This window comes from Hemibagrus wyckioides, linkage group LG10 (genome assembly GCF_019097595.1).
Source record: "Hemibagrus wyckioides isolate EC202008001 linkage group LG10, SWU_Hwy_1.0, whole genome shotgun sequence".
NCBI classification, from domain to species: Eukaryota; Metazoa; Chordata; class Actinopteri; order Siluriformes; family Bagridae; genus Hemibagrus; species Hemibagrus wyckioides.
In genome coordinates, this window is record NC_080719.1 from 9,807,776 (window position 1) to 9,830,798 (window position 23,023).

General features: G+C 35.7%; 1 protein-coding gene across 1 annotated transcript in view; it reads right to left on the bottom strand.

Annotated features, from left to right (window-relative positions):
* Positions 1 to 14,166, bottom strand: part of LOC131360533 (cortexin domain-containing 1 protein) — a 29,049-nt gene extending 14,883 nt beyond the window's left edge. The window contains exon 1 of the mRNA XM_058401097.1: positions 14,027 to 14,166. The gene's annotated coding sequence lies outside the window, so the exon portion shown is untranslated. The remainder of the gene's footprint in view (positions 1 to 14,026) is intronic.
* Positions 14,167 to 23,023: the final 8,857 nt, after the last annotated feature.

The window sequence follows — 23,023 nt, forward strand, 5'->3', positions numbered from 1 at the left end:
CATACCACCAAGAAGGACGAACCACATCCAACAGGAGTAACTGTGGACGCAAGAGGAAGCTGTCTGAAAGGGATGTCCGGGTGCTAACCCGGATTGTATCCAAAAAACATAAAACCACAGCTGCCCAACTCACTGCAGAATTAAATGTGCACCTCAGCTCTCCTGTTTCCACCAAACCTGTCCGTCGGGAGCTCCACAGGGTCAATGTACATGGCCGGGCTGCTATAGCCAAACCTTTGGTCACTTGTGCCAATGCCAAACGTCGGTTTCAATGGTGCCAGCAGCGAAAATCTTGGGCTGTGGACAATGTGAAACATGTATTGTTCTCTGATGAGTCCACCTTCACTGGTCTTTCCCACATCCGGGAGAGTTACGGTGTGGAGAAGCCCCAAAGAAGCGTACCACCCAGACTGTTGCATGCCCAGAGTGAAGCATGGGGTTCAGTGATCAGGCATCAGTGATGGTTTGGGCTGCAATATCATGGCATTCCCTAGGCCCAATACTTGTGCTAGATGGGCGCGTCACTGCCAAGGACTACCAAACCATTCTGGAGGACCATGTGCACCCAATGGTTCAAACATTGTATCCTGAAGGTGGTGCCATGTATCAGGATGATAATGCACCAATACACACAGCAAAACTGGTGACAGAGTGGTTTGATGAACATGAAAGTGAAGTTGAACATCTCCCATGGCCTGCACAGTCACCAGATCTAAATATTATTGAGCCACTTTGGGGTGTTTTGGAGGAGCGAGTCAGGAAACGTTTTCCTCCACCAGCATCACGTAGTGACCTGGCCAATATTCTGCAAGAAGAATGGCTCAAAATCTCTCTGGCCACTGTGCAGGACTTGTAAGACGAATTGATGCTGTATTGGCCGCAAAAGGAGGCCCTACACCGTACTAATGAATTATTGTGGTCTAAAACCAGGCGTTTCAATTTCATTGTCCAACCCCTGTAACTACATAACTCATAATATACATACATTTACATATACATAATCATATTTGGTACTGCAATGGATTTTTTTTCCCAACATAAAGCTTTATGTGCTTGCTTATCTTCTTTATTGAACACAATCACTTCTTTCATTTATATTAAAGAGGTTATTTGTAGTTACATAAAATTAAAAGTGTTACAATTGCAGGTTTCTTTAAAATCTAAAATACCTCCATATTTGCACACACCAGAAGATCTCTATGCATAGGAAAGGCTCATGAAGATTCATTTGCATCAGTTATGTTTAAATTAATTATCAGGATGAAGAGGAAAAAAAAACAGATTTTAAAATAACATTTATGCTTGTATAGGTATGACCTAAGATGTGAGCTTACTAAGTGCTAAATATACAGCTTAAGGTGCGAGTTTGAATGACTGTAAATTCAAAATGTAAAACCGATCCAGTAAAACCTTATAAAAATAAGATGTTATTAGCTGCATGGTATTTTTAGCTGTCTCTGTTATAGCATTTAGAAGGATAGGAGGCTCTTCCAAAGTTGCTAACCACTCTAAGACTTTACTAGAATTGCCATTTGTTATGGGAGGTGCTGGAAAAGGAAGTCATATTTACTATAAATACTTCATGTCTGACCTGATGTATTTTTGGCCAAACTGGCTAACCTCCCTTCCCCATCCTTCTATTTAGGCTGTGTTTGCTCAGCAGTTAAGGTTCTGGCCTAGTGAGCAAGTTCAAAACCCAGAATTTGCATGGAGCCACTACTAAGGCTTTAAGAAAGTTCCTAAATCATCAACTGTTCTTTTTGTTCTTTCTCTTGAGCACATTTTTTGCTTGATACCTCCATTTTAAAGACATTATCTATCAATTCTCAGTATTTTTCCCATTCCTGCTGTTCAATACACTTTCCTAGGTGTTCTGTTATTGCAAAATATCTTCAAGGGTGCACAAGACATTTGATGACACGAGACTCATGACAAACATCCCACAGTATTAAGGAGTAAATGAAGAAGGAAATGTATTCAACATCGATTATATATTATTAGTTCTATTATTTATTAATTAAATATTTAATCGATTAAAATTTTTTTTTTAAAGCTTTAAAGTGTTTAACCACCACCTTTTGTCACTAGGATAGAAAGAACAATGAGTCAGCAGTTCTGCTTTTGCTGCTGAAGGAGATTTACGTTTCTCCTACCTCTTATCATTTAAGCTGTATTACTGCGTGACACCTTCGCCGTTTTCATAATTGCCTCTGGTGATTAACGGCCCAATCACAGACGGCGTTCAGGAAGGGTCAGGGCTGGCTCAAAAGATAAGGGTGTGCTGCTGTGTGTTTGGGGGGAAAAAAGAGAAAGAGCTTGTGTGGGTTGGGGGGGGTAAGAAATGGAGAAAGTTTCTGAGGTAAGAAAGTGAAAAAGATAGAAAGAGGGAGATAAAAAGAGGGAGAGGGGAAAAAAGTGCATGTGAGGGAGAGAGAGAGAGAGAGAAAGTAAGAAGGGATGTGTGAATAGTCAATACAACAAGAAGCACAAAGTTAAGTCATTTCTTTTGAATATGAGGAGGAATAACACACTCTTTCTGTATTCTCCAGTTCAAAATGAAGAACAATATTAATGAGTGTGTCAGAAAAATGACCATAACCCTAACTCTAATCCAAGTGATAGATAGATACAAAAATACAAGAGCCAAAATGTTTCTTTTGGTTACTGAGGTTAACCAAGTCTTTGTGTGTGTGTGTGAGTGTGTGTGAGTGTGTGTGAGCTGTAGCGTTTCATTTCTTTCATTATAGCCCATCTGTCAGCAATGGAGTCTGAAGAGAGCACACAGGCTTAAGCCACTTCACGACAGACGTCTTACACCCTCTTTCTCTCTCACACAAACACACACACACACACACACACACACACACACTACTTCCAGATGGAATTCAGAGACCTACAAGTGTCGCCTCGATTCCAGATCCATTTGTTTGCTGTGTTTGCGTTTCACTCCAGGGGTCTTTATCTCTCGCACCCCTTCCACAAATCCTCCCATTCTGAATTTTCTTTCTCTCTACCCTCTGACTCTTTCTCCTTTCTCTGTCTTGCTAAAAAGAGAACAAACACCCCAACAAGCAACCCACAAATCCCAGACAGCAAGAATACACTGACACAATGCTAAGTTATTCTAGAGGATCGGCATGGCTGAAAACTCTCTGCTCTATGATCATGGCTGCACTTACAAATTATACAAATGAATGGCAACCAAATTAAGGCATGTCGTTGCTGTGTGTGTGTGTGTGTGTGTGTCTTTGTGGGTTAGGGTTACACTATAGGGAATTTACACACTCTGTTTCACAACATAAGCATTGTATCTGCACTGTGGGAATAGCGGGTCATATTTATTTCATGAATGTTTAAATCTGTGCCCTGCTAATGGCACACAGATCTTTTGTGGCTTACCCAAGGATTTGCACACATAAATAATTGTTAATATAAAACATGTAAACATCCAGAAAGATGCAACCGAAACATGCAACAATTTTCCATGCTAGTTTCATAAGATATCAAAACAAAACTGATTCCAAAACTATCATGATAATATTGCAGTACAGCTCTACTGTGGTCTGTCTGGAAGCTTGCCTGGTTTTACTTGATCTTCCTAAAGATGGGAACAGCCTACAGCTGTAACTAATTGGTTCAATAAGTTCTAGATATACAATGAGTGGACATGTACAGGGATATGGATGTATTTAAAAATGTAGTTTCTTGCCTTCTGTTTCCAAAAACAAAATCCTTTCAACATGAACAGCATTTTTAAAATATCTTCATCCACATAGATAGATAGATAGATAGATAGATAGATAGATAGATAGATAGATAGATAGATAGATAGATAGATAGATAGATAGATAGATAGATAGATAGATAGATACTATCCACCAATTGGAAATTTACAATTACATGAAACTGCCAAAAACATATTCATCACTGTTTAACCTGTACAGGTTTGTGGTTGGATGGCCAAATTTTCAGAAATGAAAACTGCAAGGAATCATATGTGTGGCCTGAAGATGAGACTGAAATACCGAGTAATGTTATACTTGATAAAGAGCATGTCATATTCCGTCACCACAATTGAGCTGTAATAATAAATGAAGCAAAATTAAAATGACAAACGTCATCAAATTAGAAATTGCAGACCACAATGTAACACCCTTATCCACAGCCATGATAAATGGAGCCCCAGGATATTCATAACACATGCACAACTGCAGTGGACCTCTGCTGGTTCGTTCTCTGATGCCAGCCATTTCAAAACACATGCATTTTTCCTATCGTCTTTACCAAAAACACTGAAAAAGGAATTTCTTCATCATTTTCTCCATATTAATATATTCAAATAAACTTGTTTCAGTGACTTAAATATTGTTTTTTGTATAGTAGTTATTCATACCATCCAGGCCACCTGGCAGCCCAGTCCACTAGGAAATTTCCCCATAGGAAGTTTCTTGCATCCTGGAATGCAGAGACCATGAAAGAATTGGAAAGATTAAGGAACCTCCATCAGGTCCTCCCCTTGATCGAAATTCATGCATTTGATCTCATTCTCACTATGAGCAATAGTGCTGAACATGCAGAACTGAAAATAGAGGCAGCATTGCAATTATTTCCAGTGATTTCTTTCAATCCATAATCCTGAGCTGTGTTTCTTTGTTGCGTGAATGTATTTATTTATTTTTTTATTCATTGATCAGGTTCAACTCTGAGTTTGTTTCGTATAATGACCTGGTGTGTTTATTGTGATAGAATTTCAAGTGAAATTTTGTGACATGATAATCATTTCACTTCATCATCACAGACAGTTTAGATGAATCGTTCCCATGACTTTTGACACTATCATAGACAAATTTCCCTTGCAGTGGCCAATCAACAGAAACTTGCACACTCCCTACAATCCTCAATGACTATGATTTATTTCCTAATATCATATTTATATAGTAGGGTGGTATGATGGTGTAATGGGTATCATTCTCGCCTCACAGCTCCAGGGTCTCTGATTCAGTCCAGAGCTTGTGTTCTCTCTGTATCACATGTTCTCTCCATGACCCATATGGGTTTCCTCTTGTTTTTCTGGTTTCCTTTTGCCTCCCGCAAAAATGCCAGGACAAGATTTATCAACTCTAAGTTTCCCATTGGTGGAATAAGTTGTGTGTGCATGGTCCCTTGCGATGGACTAACGTTTTTATCTAAAGCAGTAGTGTGAAATTATCCAGAACGTGCCGGTTTAACTAAATAGAAGCCACTCCTGAGTCTACTAAAAGCCAAGATCAACTGATTGAACAGGTGGATATACCCATACCCACAGCCAGACTGAACTGAACTAAAACACACATATTCATATTCAATATACATCTATGTTTACAGCACTCATATGTTTAACACTGTTTATATGCTGTTTCGCACACTCACTTCAATGCTGTTTTTGCACATCACTATTTAATTGCTCTGATCATCTGCTGCTACTGTATGTTTACAAGAATCCTCTTATTGTTTATATCCTTTTATTTGCACAGTGGTCAGTTACAGTCTGCACACTGGCACTATTTTATGTTCCATATTGTATTGTATTGTCTTTTGTCTTGCAGTGTTTGCACTTTAAGTAGCTAGGATAACTTACTTTTAGTCCTCAGCTCTGTGTTGTTTTATGTAGAAACACTGTTTAAGTTCTCTCGGTACTGCATCAGCTATATCTGGTTGAAATGACAATAAAAGCTTCTTGACTTGAGTCTTGATTTGGAACCAGGTATGTCTCCCACGTGACTGGAATGAAAACCTGCACCCACACATATCCAGCCTGAAATTGGACAGACCCCTGATCTACAGTTTATTCCCAGCTCCAAGTGCACTAGGCGTTCTTGGTATAGGTTCCAGATTCAGTGTGACTAGATAAATCAGCTACTAAATATGAATAAATGAATAAAAGAAACCTACTAGCTACTAGCTTATTGGCTTCAAACCCAGGAAGATCGGATATATCTATACTACTATCCAATTCAAATCTGACCTTTACTAGCTTTCCAGGTTTAGCTAGTGATCAATAAAGGTGACTATGTTGTCTGTATGCTAAGTATTTCCTATCCATTTTAGAGCAAAGTTAGCGCCTCCATTTGCTGGTCTGATGAAAGCTCACGCCAATATACTATTAGCCTCATTCGCTGTTGGGCCAGAAAAGTGATCAAATCATTATTGACATTTTGAATGGATGTGGATGCATCTGAGCTAACTAGCAGGCCAAATCTTCCAGTATTTTCACTGGTCAGTCTTGTGGCTAATCATGCTAACTTTTTCTCTCCGTTTATTGTATTGTTCTGTCTTTTTTTTTTCAGGACATCTAGATAAGAGAAGGTCTTCCTGTTTCTTATCAGCTTCTTTAAATTAGTCTAAATCTACAGAACAGAAAGGCAGAGTAGAATGCATCAGCATTATTCTCTAATGATGGCCCCTTTAACTCGCTTTAAAGTTGCCAAAACAGATCTGTTTGCTCATAATTCCCCCTAAGTGGTGCTTAAAATGCTCACCTCACACTTGACGTGTTTTAAAAATCAGCAGTAAATTTAAGTCAGATGGTAACTCAGCAGTTAAGGTTCTATGCCAGTAACCAGAGTGTTGTGCACTGTAGTATTTCCTGGCAATGTGGATGATTGCGAGAGCAGCATCTCACCACACATGGCCTTGGAACACTGTGGGTTATAAAGGCACTTCTAAAGTTTTGCAGTTTTTCTGTGCACTTGTTATTCTGCCTCCTAATTTCCTTTAGATGCAATCCTCAACACAATGCAATGCATCAACAGATGTAAAAAAAAAAAAAAACACAACATTAGCTACATGCATTAAAATTCTTTGTGTTTGCGACAGTTTTTTTTTTCCAGAAAATTGTTACACAACTATAAATAAATGAGTTTAACTCCAAAGCTTGTTGATATTGCACAGTGATGCTGTTTTGGGGTTGATTAAAGTTGGTCTGATTAAAAGAGTAAGTTTTTGCTTTGAGTGCCCAATAGCTCAAGGATACAACTGGTGACAGATAAAGGCAGCCTACTGAATTTCTTTTTTTTTTTTTTAACTGTTCCTCATGCTGCATCAGAGCTCTATCTGCCTCCTTGCACAGACCAGATTAGGATAGTGTCAGTTTGATCAACTGGGAAAAAGAGCCATCCGTCCCGCCCAAGCAAGCTGTGTCATCATCGAGATTCAAACCTGTGATCTCTGGACAATAGGACAACAAACTTTATTATAAACATTTGTTCATGTTTATAGGCCATCTGTTTGATTATTTGTATCCAAAATGATTATAACATGTATGTAGACTATCCCTTTTCCAGGAGCTCGATAACTTAATTATAAAATAATGTAGCTTTCCCTAACAAGTTCTTTTACACATTGTCTATGTTTTATTATTCTGCATTTTAAACCTGTCCAGTATTTGGTTTAATTTTGGTTTCAGTGAGAAATGATAGAAAAGGTTGCTTACCCACATGTCTTTATACTGAAGAAAAAAGCTTAGCTCTGGTGTTTTCACAGCAAGGATTTTGTCCTATTAAACCTTTTGGTTATTTAGAAAAGTGTTAAATGTGTGTATCAGCCTGTGACTACTTAGTCTAGTAACCAGAAAGATGCAGGTTCGAATCCCTGGTCTCCCAGAGACAAACGTAATAGATTAATAGAATCATTACTCAAACTTATTGATATGTAGCAAGGGTCCTAAATAAAAAAAAACCCAAAACATAGGGAGAACATGCCCATTTTATGCAAACATGGCAGAGGCAGGAATTAAAACTGCTCAAATCTGTTAAGCCACTGTGCCCAACTGAACGGTGTCTATTTTCTTTGTTTATTCCTTTTTTAACTGCCCTGTGAAGGCACTTCCAGATCCATATTCTAGTGTAGGGGTTCTCAAACTTCTCAAACTACAGACTCCTTTATCTTGTAACACAAATTCAATGAGCCCCCTCATTATAAAAATAAGATTTTGGCTATTTAACGAAGCCATAGAGATGTCTATTCCTAAGCTTTTCACTAACAGAGCTTTGATAATGTCTGGCTGTGATTTTATTACTGAACCAAATGCATATGCTTTATAGACCACTGGGATATCCACTTTTTTAGTGAAACAATCAGTTATTTTATTAGACTATAGAGTTACAATGCAAATTATGTTTGATTTTTTTTGTTGGTGTTGCTTTTTTGTTTTGCTTTATTTTTCTATCCAATGCAAGTAAACAGAAGGAGACACTCATCATTTCTGTCTCTTCATGGACACCAACATCTGGATGATAAATAGGATTAAATTAAAGCTTGTAACTCACCATTTCTGACCTCAGACTGGGAGAAAAAACAAAGACAGAACTTTCTCAACATAAAATTCCTACACAGAAATTACCATTATAATTATGTCATCAAAGTAAATAATATTTCTTCGAAACATTTACCTGAGATCCATCAACATGAACACATTAGTTGGGTAAATCTATAAGTTTGGTTTGTTGAGAAAGTAAATCCAGTATATTATAAACTCCTGATCCCTACTGCTAGCTGGCTAGTTTGTTGCTAACAAAAGACATGCCTCAGTGGATGTGTTGATGTTTTTTTCCATTATGTAGCACAAACACACAGGGCTTTTTTAGTGGCATGGTTTGCGTGCAGGGCTGCTTTGCTACCTGCATTCTTCTGGGATTTAGGACAAAGCCGTAGGGACTTTACTCTCTCTACTCTCTCTCAGACTCTTTCTGTCTTTGGAGGAACAGGACAGTCTTTGATACCTCAGTGATAAGGCACTTCGAACTGTGGTGAGCTGCTGTCACAGCGAGAAGAAAAAATCCATTTGGCACTTTATTACGATGCACCCAAAGTCAATTACCAGACTGTTATTCTGTTTATTGGCAAAGCAATATTAAATTTAAGCTATAGAACTGCAGCCAAAGGTGCAGTTCAGAGTTAATGGCCAGACCGGACTGAACCGGGCCCTCATCCAAATTGCATTTGGTGTCATATTCTCCACCAAGTAGTGACCTGGCAAGTCAAGTGACAAATGATACTGTGCTTCTTCATCATCGTCATCATTTAAGTAGTCCGAAGAGTTCTGGAATCATTTGAAAAAGCCATGGTATGATGACCATACGTCCTATTACCAGTAAATAAGACTGTCAATTCGTGTTGTCTTGACTCTCTAAAGGAAATTTAATAAGTGTGTGCTGTTGCTAGGTCAGGTGGAGTTCAGCTGGGTATCCATCACAGATTCCAGCTCGACCAGTTTACTTCTGCCATCATATGGGAGGGAGGGAGCTTCAGATTTTATGAAACTAAGAGGCAAGAAAAGGACACGTTGGCAATTTTCTCTTTCAATGTAGGTTGCAAATTAACACAATGTAGGCTTTTCTTGTGGAGTAAGGATAGTAGTAAAGGCTCTATAGTGGTGACCATAATCACTATGCAGGGACAACTCACTTAAAATTTGCTTATTCTGTATTAAAGAAAAAGAAGAAAAATCAGGTTGTCTTATATTATTCATTCAGTTGTTGCCCTGAGATCTAAAAGTCTATGAGATGATGTGTGTGTGTGTTGGGTGTCTCATGGTGGCTTAGTGGTTAACATGTTTGCCACATACCCGACTTGCTTGTATGGAGTCTACATTTTCAACCCATGTTTCAGGGGTACTCCGGTGTCCTCCCCAGTCCAAAGAAATGTGGTATAGGTTGAATATCTGTAGTGTGTAAATGCGCATATGCATGTGTGTGTGTGTGTGTGTGTGTGTGTGTGTGTGTGTAAGACAGAAATAAACCTATTCAGGGTGTCTCCTGCCTTGTGCCCAGAGTCTCCTGGGATAGACTCTCTCACTGCATAGGATAAGTGGTTTAGAAGATGAATGGATTGATACAGATGACGAGATTGATTCCATTGAAGGAGGTATTAACATTACAAAGTGAATCTTTTGAACCTGATCTGTTTAAACAGACTGTACACATGAGGCTAGACAGTTAGATAGACTAAGAAACTAACAGGCTACTGCATCAGCCTCTTTAGCTAGAGATAAAAAAAAAAGGGGGGGGGGGGTAATGCTGCATTCAAGGCAATGAAAGGACCAGTACAAACCAACAGAAAATACTTCCTCATCAACCTAGTGTAGTCTTGTCAACTATCAGTTTTTTGTCTGTTTAAAGAGTGACATCAAATTAACATGACCGATCCAATTAGTTCATAGCAGTGTTAGATTTAGATCATTTACTATACAAACTAGCACGTGGTTAAATCTATAATACTAACCATACGAACGACTGGTTTGAGAAACATCAGAGTTATACAGTATTTATCACTATTGTTAACTAGCTAGCTTGTTGCTTAACACTTGCTAATGTCTGCTGTCTAGTTTCTTGCTATCATGCTAGTCTAAAATGTTACATGAATGTTTGAAATTCACTTTAGTAGAACAAGGCCAATAGTAACTGTAACTGTAAAAGTGCAGTTAAAGTAGACTCGGGCAAAGACAGTGTTTTTACACTTAATGCAACATTACAAATGCAGCATGATCAGCAGGTAGGCAAATGGCATTATCAGTGAATGAAGTTGAAAATAAGGAAATGCCATTAAAGGTCACATAATTAGTCCAATTTTGTTACAAAATATATCTGGGATGCCATTAAAGGTCACATAATTATAAAGATTAAGTCATTCAAGGTGGATTTTTTTTCTCTAATGTTATTGCCAGTGCTTGTCTTCACCCCCCTCCCTCTCTCTGTCCCTTTCTGCCACAAAAGATTTAAAACCCAGAATGACTGATTTTTAGAATTCATCCACCGTTTCATCTCCTGCTTCCTCTGCTGCCTTTTTTTATCTCTTTAAGTGCTACTGCTGAAAGGCAGGTGGACATCAAGATCTCGGCAGGGAAGGAAAAAAAATAACAACTTATAGAAGCGAAAGGAAAGAAGCGAAAACTCTGGATTATATATTGTTTAATTGCTACAAACCATAAATTTCCATACATACAGATTTTCCTATTTAATTGTCTGGCAAAAGAAAAAAAAACTGGAATTTAGAAGAATATTAAGTACTTTGTTTATTCATTGAAAGCTGTCTGTATCAACGAAATCCGATTAAATCTTTCTCACACTCGGTCCTATCAACTGCCAAAGCAAGACGTTTGTCACAGAAGAGACGTTGTTCCGAATACAGATGACTGTATTAACTTGTCAGAGTCAGACTGATGAGAGAAATACGGGTTTAAATCATTTAAATTACTTTGTCAGGAAAGTGTCACCCCTGAAGAGACTGATATCATTTAGTAATTTATACAACAGATTTTCTTTAAAGACTCTTCTATCACACACTCGTAGCTTAATAATGAATGTAGTTCTGTTAAATAGCAGTACCAAGAAATTTTAATATACAAAGAAAACCCCTTATGATCACAATTATCATTTTTTGTCTAATTTGGGGTCATTTTTTATTGCACATATTTATTGCATAATTTTAAATAAACACCAGTTAATAAAATGGAGTTTTTGCATTGTCCAACTAGCTCACTTCACTGTTTGCTAATGAAAATTATATTTAGTGCACACAGTTTTATTATGTAGAATTACACAGAATATTAACGTTATATCTGATGTTTTCTGTAGCCTCCTGTTCTTGGCTAATAAGGGTGGTACCTGGTCTTCTGCTTCAAGCCTATGTGTTTAGGGGATTAAAGTGCTGTGTGTTTTGATGCTTTTCCGCTCACAATGGTTGTAAAAAGTGATTATGTAGCCTTAGTGTGTAAACTTTACCGACTGCTGCAAATGAAACTCTAAGATCAACAGTTTTTCTGTAATTCTCTAATCAGCCCAAAACACCAAAACTAAGATCACAGATTTACTTAATTATGATGTTTGATGTGAATAATAATTGAAGCTCTTGACCTGTTCCTGGATGATGATTGGATAACTGCAGTTAAAGAACGAGAAGAGGGCCCAAAAATGTATACACACTTCAACATGAAAAATATATGCATACAAAATGTACTAAATTTATATAAACATAAAGGGTAGGTGTATGTCAGTCAAATTGGGTGCTCAATGTGGTCACCATTAGCATCAAGACCCTTGATTTCAGTGAACTATTGTATGAACAACATTGAGTGTCCACAGGGATTTTCTTTGGCTTTCTTCTGACCATCACATGATAGCTTTAGAGGACTAAAGAATAGCTTTAGAGGAAACATAATACTACCCATTTACATTACCATTTCTGGTATTTGGCAGATGCCCTTATCCAGGGCAACTTACCTTTAATCTCATTTTTATACAACTGAGCAACTGAGGTTTAAGGGCCTGGCTCAAGGGCCCCAGCAGTGACAGCTTAGTGGACCTGGAATTTGAAGTAGTCCAACACCTTAACCAGCAAGCTATCACATTCCAATTGCTGCAAGTTTTAAAAAAGGGCATAGATAACAACTGTTGAAGTGTGTGTACATTTTCTGGGCCCTTACACACACACACACACACACACATATATATATATATATATATATATATATATATATATATATATATATATATATATATATATATAAAGGTAACAGTTTTCTGATCCATCTGAGCCTTCATATAAATACTTTATATGAATAATGTTTACTGTAAGCATATGTCAGCAGTCTTACAGCAACTACAGAATGACTTACAGAAACGTCTAAAAGTTAACCTCATTACCTCAGATTTTAAGCTATTTGTGAAATAGCACACACACATACACACAAAAACACACAAACACACACACACACACACACACAGAGTAATGGCCTAATAGGATGAAGTGTGCAGTCAGGTGAAAAAGCAAGATGAGACCCACAGACAGATACATATTCTTATTCACTTACAGTATATACAGTACACACACACAGTATATCTCATCAAATATTTTGTAACCAATTTGTAAAACTTTTTCAGCATTTCCTTGGCCAAAAGGTTGGTGGTTTTCTAAACCATCTGAGCCATTATATAAATAATTTGTAATCTAAAACTTAATAAATAAATAATTTGTAATCTAAAACTTCATTACAGATTTGAACTATTTTAAAGGGAATAGTTTCTGGATGATTTTAATTGTTTTGCATTGATGTAATGATTCTGTGTCTGAGTGATGTTTGCAGTGCCTTCTTTGGCCAAAATGTACAAGATATTTTTGTCTCAGTTTGGCCTCCCTGGTTAATTAAAGGTTAAATAAATAAAGGTTACAAAACAAAGAAGCAAACAAATAAAGCAGAATCCAGCAATACTGGCAGATTGGTAATGGAAGTGTTTAAAATGTATTTGTCAGTGCACCTAAATCTGTAGCACCTTAGATTGAAAATTTAATTGAACTATTAACGCAATCCATATACAAAGACCAACATCATAAATGAATCTCTGGAACTGCATGCTGCTAAGGTTTCTGAATTGTAAGTCTTGAATATTCTGTCAACTTAATAACCTATACAATAACACTTAGAACTGCACCTTTATTTATCATCCTGTCATAAATGTATGCATTAATAATAAATCAACCCTTAGGTCATCTAGTTTACTGCGTATACAGTATTCTGTAAATAAAATATATAAAAGCCCTAGAGGAACCTCAGGATGCAGGATTATTAATAACGCAATAAACGTCAATAACAAACCTGACAGAAGCGTCGTGTACAGCGTAGTTAATCATTGCGTCTTGTGGATATACATTTGAATCGGATTGAGTTTCTAAAAACAGATTAGAAGTTTATCCAGTGAATTCAAATGACCAGGCAACCTAATATGAACTTTTGTCACTTCACCAAAACAAATGTATCTTAACTTGTATGATTTCCGAGCAGTCCTGGAGCTTTAAATGTAGCAGAGATCAAGAATGAAACATCTCACAACAAATTCTCTCCCGAGCCAAAAAGCACAAGCCAAAAAATGTTCCAATTTTATTTTGTTCATGCATGATTACAATGCACAGAGTGTGTGGATCCATACTCTATATTTCACAGAGGCATGAAGTGTCAGGATACCACAGCGAGGAGAGGAACGGATTGTCCTACCTGTTCTCACATCCTGTGGAGTGGAAAGTGAGGAGAGAGGGAGTCCCTGCTGCTGCACGCCGGCTACGATCGGGAGGCTTTCGCTGCTGCAGCATCCAGCTCTGTCTCACTGCATCAGCCAGAGACAGACTGTGTGTGTGTGTGTGAGAGAGAGAGAGAGAGAGAGAGAGAGAGCAAGGGAGTGAGGATGTATGAGACACACACACACACACACAGAGTAATGACCCAATAGGATGAAGTGTGCAGCCACATGTAAAAGGAAGATGAGATTCACAGACATTTTTTTTTTATCACATACAGTATACACAGTACACATACACACTGTATACATAACTTCACATATTAAAACCTTTTCTTCATTTTCTTGATTTTTTTTTTCATTTATTAACACTTATTAATTATTAACGAATAATAATAGGTTATCTATACTTATATTTCTGGTACATATTGTACTGTATGTGTCATAGGTAGATTAGGCATATATAAGGTATATTAATATTAGTAAATTTGATATTTATTACACTTCCTAGTTCTAGATAGGTGTTACTCTTGAAAGTTGAAAGCATACTAATTCATGCTCCTGTGTTATGCAATGATGTCCATCCACCTATTTTACAGTATCAACAATTTGGAGATGTCAGTCAGCCTGCAACGCATGTATTTAGACTGGGGAGGAAACCAGAGTACCTGGAAGTAACCCCCCCAAAGCATGTGGAGAACATGCAGCACGGAGGCAGGAATCAAACCCCCAACCCCACATGTGTTAGGCAAACATGGTAACCATTAAGCTCCCCCTTTGCAATGACATTTTTAATAATAATAGAACTGTTCCACCAAATTCACCGTTTATGTGTGTATATAGTTACAGTATGCAGTGCTGTTCATAAGCAGCCAAAGTTACTGTTTTGCACGCACCTCATTTTTCTATTCTCTACACAGCACTGCTATCAGACGTCTGAGAATCGACCAGTATTTGCTAACTGATCCAATGTTCCTGCATTCTGTTAATTGCAGAAGAGTCCAGACTGATGCTGCTAGCAGATTGTTGAATTCCATGTATAAAATATATCGACTCTGTATACACAAGCTGATGATTATTGAAACTGATGTTACATTCATTCTTTCAATAAGCCTTTTTGGAGACAGAATAGGTCACGTTAATAGGAATATCTGCACACCTGGCAGAAGCATAATGCATAAAAGCATTATACATGTCCAGTGCTTCAGCATCAAAGCTGTAAATATATGAAAATGGTTGGAAAATGAACACACGCAGGGTGAGACTCAGATTCCTTTTCTTGGCTAATAAGCCCATTTGCCTTGAGGCTTAATGTGATATCTGTTCTGCTCACCATGGCTGTAAAAAGTGGTTATTTGAAATGCTGTAGCCTTCCTAGGTAAACTTTACAGACTGTTATGAGTGGAAAAACCAGTGAAATCTCAAAAGTACTCTAATCTGTGCCCTTAGTTAAAGTCAGTGAGGTCACATTTTCTCCAAATTCTGGTGTCTGATGTGAATATTAATTGGAATATAATAGGTAAAGCTGGAATAAACTTTTTCCTTAGTATCATTCCTTTCCTAGGCCAATGTCTAAACTGGACTGGTATTGTACAGGGGAAAAACAGTATATAATTTCACTATGAATGTGTAAAATAGTCCATCCCTCTATTACATAAGAAATGAACTAACTGGTCATTGTAATTCAGTTAAGACAGATTTGAGTACATTACGTTTGGGTTTTTATGAGAAATATTTTTGTTGAGACAGAAGTGTGTCTTGCTGATTGATAGATTTTGTCTAACAGAAGAAATCTGTAAATTGGATTTTCCTTTAACACTGTGCTTCCACTAGCCAAAGTTTCTGACATGATTTAGAATTTTTGTTTTACATATACTGCATATATTACATTATGTTGCATGTTCAGACATGCTAATTTGGCAGAAACACTGGGACGTTTACAATTCATGAAACACACGTGCTATACTGTCTCACTTTATAATAAATAAAGTTTATATTGCTATGACAAATTAAAATATCTGTAATTGTTACAATCGCACATATACTGATTTCAACTCACATCAATCTTGCACTATATCGCATACACAAAGCTGTCACTGCACCACTGTTCATATTGTTTACATATTGTTTCTCTATTACTATTTAATGACTGTCTTTCTAATATATGGCATCTAAAGAGCTGCTAACCACATTTACTGGTTTGGACCACTGTGTACTCACAGTATAGGAGTTCATTCATTCAGTCATATTCCATTTGAATTCTAGACTGATACAATATCAAGACAGAGATAATTTGCTTAGCATGCTTAGTTAGCTAGCATGTAATGCTATTCAAAGTGTTGAGAATGGAGGTGATGTTAATGATGCTAAGTTGTAGGACAGACAACCTGACAGTCTCACCTTTCTTTCTGTGTTTTGTTGAGTCGGCACAGGTGCTGCATCGTCTGCCACCTATCACTGTACTACTGTAATGTACTGCCTAACAAGGACAGATGAGACAGTACTGTGGAAAAGAAAAACTATTGGAGCAGAGCAACTTTTAATATTCTCACAGTTTGACCTTCCTCTTTTTCTTTTTAGTTAATTCTTTGCTATGTCTATAATTAGTGTTGCTTCATTTTCTCCATGAAAAAAAGAGAAATGGATCTAGTCTCTAACAGTTCATATTTTCATATTAAGATCATTTTCAAACCTTTCATAATCCTTTGTGATAATTAATGTCGCAATAGTGAATGTATAGATATCTCTATGTGTGTAACTTTTGGAGCTATGAGCTATGTTTGTGATGTTTGTTTTTTTTCGCTCTCATCCATTGCTCAGAATTACTGGATTGTCCTTTAACAGAAGGACACATCAGTAGCTCCTTTAAATCTGTCCAAAATAAGGCCAATGCATGATATGTGTGTTTTTCTCCCAAGAGAATAAACTTTGCTGAAATATTCTGCATACTTATTTCCAACCTCCTGGAAACTGGAATGTAAAGAGGGTGCCAGTAACAGTATCCGTATCTTGTGTGTTGAAAATTGTGGTGTTCTGTATAACCGATTACTGGCACATGACCTACACAAGCACACACAGTGAATGCTGGGTCCAGTGCAACATCAGGGATTCATTAGTGCATCTGTTCGACCATGACTACCCTCACTTCAGCCCGACTCTCAAAACAGCAGGAGTGCAGAAGAGGCAGAAAACCTGCCTGGAAGCAAACCTGGAAAAAAAAAAGTGCTTTAGTCATTCTTTTCCTGTAGATTTTATGGAAAAGCTGAAAGCTAGTACCCTAGCTCACAGGGAAACATTATGGATATCCTAACAATGTTTATGGACTATATATCATGCTTAAAGATCTGGAGTCTTTTGATTGTGTGTGGATTACTGAGTTAACAGGATTTGATTGTGAGACTCAACCTGCCCCTGGATTTGTCTGTTATTCAAAGCTCTTGTTGGACTTGTTACCAAGACAACAAGTCTGAAAGCTTAAACCTGCTTAGGAGCCGGCTTATACAACATAAACATGACTAGAGAGAGGTGTTGTTGTAAATCTTTCTAATCAATCAAAAACACTGCTGTTTCACCATAAGCAAGGTTAATGAGGATTCAGGAGACTAAGAGCCAGGAAATAGAAATAGAAATAGCCTTTATTTGTCACATATACATTACAGCACATTGAAATTCTATCCCAGCCTTGGAGGTTGGGGTCAGAGCACAGGGTCCCTGGAGCAGAGAGGTTTGAGGGCCTTGCTCAAGGGCCCAACAGTGGCAACTTGTCACCAATAAAATAAAAATTAAAATAGTCACAGAGATGGTTCATTGTACACAAAAAGACATTCCATAGTCTAAATATAAGATTATAAAGCTGTTGACTTTTATACTGAGCTGTTCATTAGGGTATATTCAGGACCATATAATGTAGATAATGCTCAAGGCATTTCATATTATCTATGAAAAAAGAGAAAAACAGGGCATGAAAAACATAAACAATGACAAAAAAAAATCATGACAAAAACATTATGAGTGAAAAAAGGAAAGAAAGTAAGCAAAATCATTTTAAGTTGATTTTTGATGAGGAAATTGTGTATCTTTTATTATAGGAATAAATCCAACAGAAAGAACATATTCTTTATTACTTTTTCCATTCAATTTCTCTCTCTCTCTCTCTCTCTCTCTCTCTCTATCTATCTCTCTCTCTCTCTCTGTCGCTCTCTCTCTTTATATAAACATGAACACACACACCGGCGCACACTAGACAAGCATAATTACTAAACTGTAATTGCTTTTAAAGAAGCCACAATTTGTATCAAGCACCTGATTTCATAACTCTACTTACAGATAGACATTTTTATTTAAAGCATGTAGATATGTGACTGCTGCCGATGTCACCCACAGCATGATTCAGAAAAATCTGGGGTTTTTATTTATTTTATTTTATTTTAATTTTATTTTATTTTATTTGGAAATGAACGATTTAGAACATCAAAATATTTAAAACAAAGAAAATAAATATTCTTTATGATTCTCATGAACCAGGTCCCAAATTAAATGTAAGCAAATGTTTGATATTGACCATGTTGATTGTTTTGCACAAAAGGTCAGATTTTCATCATGAAAAATCTCTTCTACTGCAGCGTGTGCTCAGATGACATGCTGATGGGTTTGATCTAAAATGAATCATTAGGTTTTGCACAAACTTGTGGAGTCAATACCAGTTCAAGTACACACTTTCAATAAATAAAAGATGACTTTCTATCACAAATATTCAGCTTTTCAAACAGGTTCTTGCTAATAGTATTATTTGAATTGACAACTGTTGTATTAAATTTGAAAGGAATGCAATGGAAAAGTCTTTTAGAAATATTTATCAGTAGTTATGTCAGATTATAAAAACAGTATATTGGCCTATATTGATCATTTGTCTAGCTTACCGTCTCATTGAATCATGGCTCTGAATGATTATTGGACTTTCTACCTGAATGGTTATTGGACTTTATCCTGGACCACAACCTTCCAGCACACCTCGTGGTCAACCTGCTCACAAATGGATGCCCAGTTACCACCTCTTCCATTACTTCCATTGTAACCTGTTAAAGGTGGAGTGAGTGATTTTAAAGTAATTAAAGAATACTTCTTTCAATATATGGGTAAAAATTCTGGCCTACCTACATCCAACCAATCAAGATCAGGAAAAGTGCTTCCTTATTAACTAAGCTTCTGGTGTACTAGCCTAGCCAGTAAACATACACAATGTGGAGAAATACTAAATGGAAAACTTCATCCTGAAACACATTAAATAGGTTTTTATTTAAGGTGACATTGCTCGCAAAGTTAAAATGCCATTAATAGGAGAAAAAAAAGTATCAATTTCAAGCTGACATGACAACAGTTAGCTCTTAAAAATGAATAAGCAAGAGCATTCTTCTCAATCATCATTTTCCAGCAAAGTTCAATGTCATATTACAGATTTTCTCTGTTGCTCATTTTTTTTAAACAGTCTTAACTTTATTAAACCGTTACTATTTTATGGGATGCACAACTTTATTGCAAGTCTGCAAAATGTAGCTAATCACCCAAAACATTTAATTCATGCTTTAATACCTAGTTACTGTGTGAGTAAATTGTGTGAGCCAATGCCAGCAAGATAAAAATGATTTTTTGTCATTGTGTGAGCCATTCTGTTCAAAACGTTTAGATGTTTTTTTTACCATGGCAGTCAACCCTGAAAATGAAAGTTGATATCTCATTTTTGTTCTACATTTTTGTTGACATTAACTGCTATGACATTAAATACTATACTATACTAATAATATACTATACTATACTGTACTATTCTATACTATACTATTCTATACTGTACTATACTGTACTGTACTATTCTATACTATACTATTCTATACTATACTATACTTTACTGTACTATTCTATACTATACTATTCTATACTATACTTTACTGTACTGTACTATTCTATACTGTACTATACTTTACTGTACTGTACTATTCTATACTATACTTTACTATTCTATACTTTACTGTACTGTACTATTCTATACTGTACTATACTTTACTGTACTGTACTATTCTATACTGTACTATACTTTACTGTACTGTACTATTCTATACTATACTGTACTATTCTATACTGTACTATACTGTACTATTCTATACTATACTTTACTATTCTATACTTTACTGTACTGTACTATTCTATACTATACTATTCTATACTGTACTATACTTTACTGTACTGTACTATTCTATACTGTACTATACTATTCTATACTGTACTATACTTTACTGTACTGTACTATTCTATACTGTACTATACTTTACTGTACTGTACTATTCTATACTATACTGTACTATTCTATACTGTACTATACTATACTGTACTATTCTATACTGTACTGCACTGTACTATTCTATACTATACTTTACTATACTGTATTATTCTATACTGTACTGTACTTTACTATTCTATACTATTCTATACTGTACTGTACTATTCTATACTATACTGTACTATTCTATACTGTACTGTACTATTCTATACTATACTTTACTATTCTATTCTATTCTATACTTTACTTTACTGTACTATTCTATACTATACTGTACTATTCTATACTATACTATACTATATTGTACTATTCTATACTATACTTTACTATACTATACTGTACTATTCTATACTATACTATACTGTACTATACTTTACTGTACTGTACTATTCTATACTATACTATTCTATACTGTACTATACTTTACTGTACTATTCTATACTATACTGTACTATTCTATACTGTACTGCACTGTACTATTCTATACTATACTTTACTATACTGTATTATTCTATACTGTACTGTACTTTACTATTCTATACTATTCTATACTGTACTGTACTATTCTATACTATACTGTACTATTCTATACTGTACTGTACTATTCTATACTATACTTTACTATTCTATTCTATTCTATACTTTACTTTACTGTACTATTCTATACTATACTGTACTATTCTATACTATACTATACTATATTGTACTATTCTATACTATACTTTACTATACTATACTGTACTATTCTATACTATACTATACTGTACTATTCTATACTATACTTTACTATACTGTACTATACTTTACTGTACTGTACTATTCTATACTATACTATTCTATACTGTACTATACTTTACTGTACTATTCTATACTATACTGTACTATTCTATACTGTACTGCACTGTACTATTCTATACTATACTATTCTATACTATACTTTACTGTACTGTACTATTCTATACTGTACTATACTTTACTGTACTGTACTATTCTATACTATACTGTACTATTCTATACTGTACTGCACTGTACTATTCTATACTATACTTTACTATTCTATACTATTCTATACTGTACTGTACTATTCTATACTATACTGTACTGTACTATTCTATACTATACTATTCTATTCTATACTTTACTGTACTGTACTATTCTATACTATACTGTACTATTCTATACTATACTATACTGTACTATTCTATACTGTACTGCACTGTACTATTCTATACTATACTTTACTATACTATACTGTATTATTCTATACTGTACTGTACTTTACTATACTATACTGTACTGTACTATTCTATACTATACTTTACTGTACTGTATGAAAAATCAAAAACCTTAGAAAAGAATGACTAAACCTTAAATTGGTCTATTTGCTGCATTGTACTCTTTAGGTAATAAAAATCTCTAGGTAGCAAGGTCTATTTCCTTCTGGTGCTAAAATCACTGGCAGCTGAACGGCATTTTGGCTAATATAGGAAACCATTCCCCAAAGCAAAAAAAAAAAAGCAATATGTTTATGAAAAAAAGATTAAGCTCACTTCCATCAGAATTGCTGACTATAACTGTACCACTATATGTATAACTGTTGCTGTACGATGCAAAATATCTCTCTGTCTGAGTTTTTAAGTAGAGCTTGATTAGAGGCTCTGTATAGGATATTTATTAATCTAATTTATAACTGAATTTGTCATTTTCATTTTCCAGTGCAAGCTGAGCCAGTTATAGCTCATCCATTTGGCAAGCATGGCTCCGACATATTACTTTTAAACATCATTTATGTTATATGAATGAAGAAATGAAGACATTTTAATGCTGTCACAGCAGATTAATATTTTTTTTTTACATTTTTAGAAATATATATTCATTGTCCTATGTTATTTACAGAAAACCCACGGGTAAAGACTTGTGTTAAAACTGTCCAAATATTTAAACCTCCTACTAATCACATCAGAGAAAGGAAACACCTAATAAGCCACAATTCTGGTTTGTATATAGGACACTCAGGTGGTGCTGCTTTCCTGAAACTATTGAAGAAGAAGAAAAAAAAAAAACTGGGGCAGAATAAATCTGCAGAACAGCAATAGTTCAAAACTGGACCATACAACTCCAGAGTTGAAAGTTTTTCTCTAGAGGACTGATTAATATCTGAATTTAATGAAAGTCTGACTGCGCTGTAAGAACCGTGACAAAGGGAATGGATGTGCTAATGAAAAACTTCTGAATACAAATGCTAATGCGGTTAAGAGTGAGTGAAGATTACTGTGTAGCAAAGAGCATGAGCTTTATTTCCATTGTGCTGACTTGCCACTAAAGAATATGACAGCAAGGGATTCAAAAAAATCCGAAATTGTGAATAACAAAAGGCTGTTATAATAAAAATAATAATAATAATAATAACAGAATAACAATAATAAGAAGAGGAAATTGTTATTTATATAGCAGCATTCATACATTAGGTCATGGTGTTTGAAAATGAAAATAGCAAATAAAAGCCAGCATAAAAAATTAATTAATAAATTAATTAATTTCTAAAGAAATAATAATAACCTAACAACTAAATACATTTTAATTAAATACACTTTACAGTTTTAATAGGTAAATAAGTTTGATCTTGAAATTAAGATAAAATTCTACT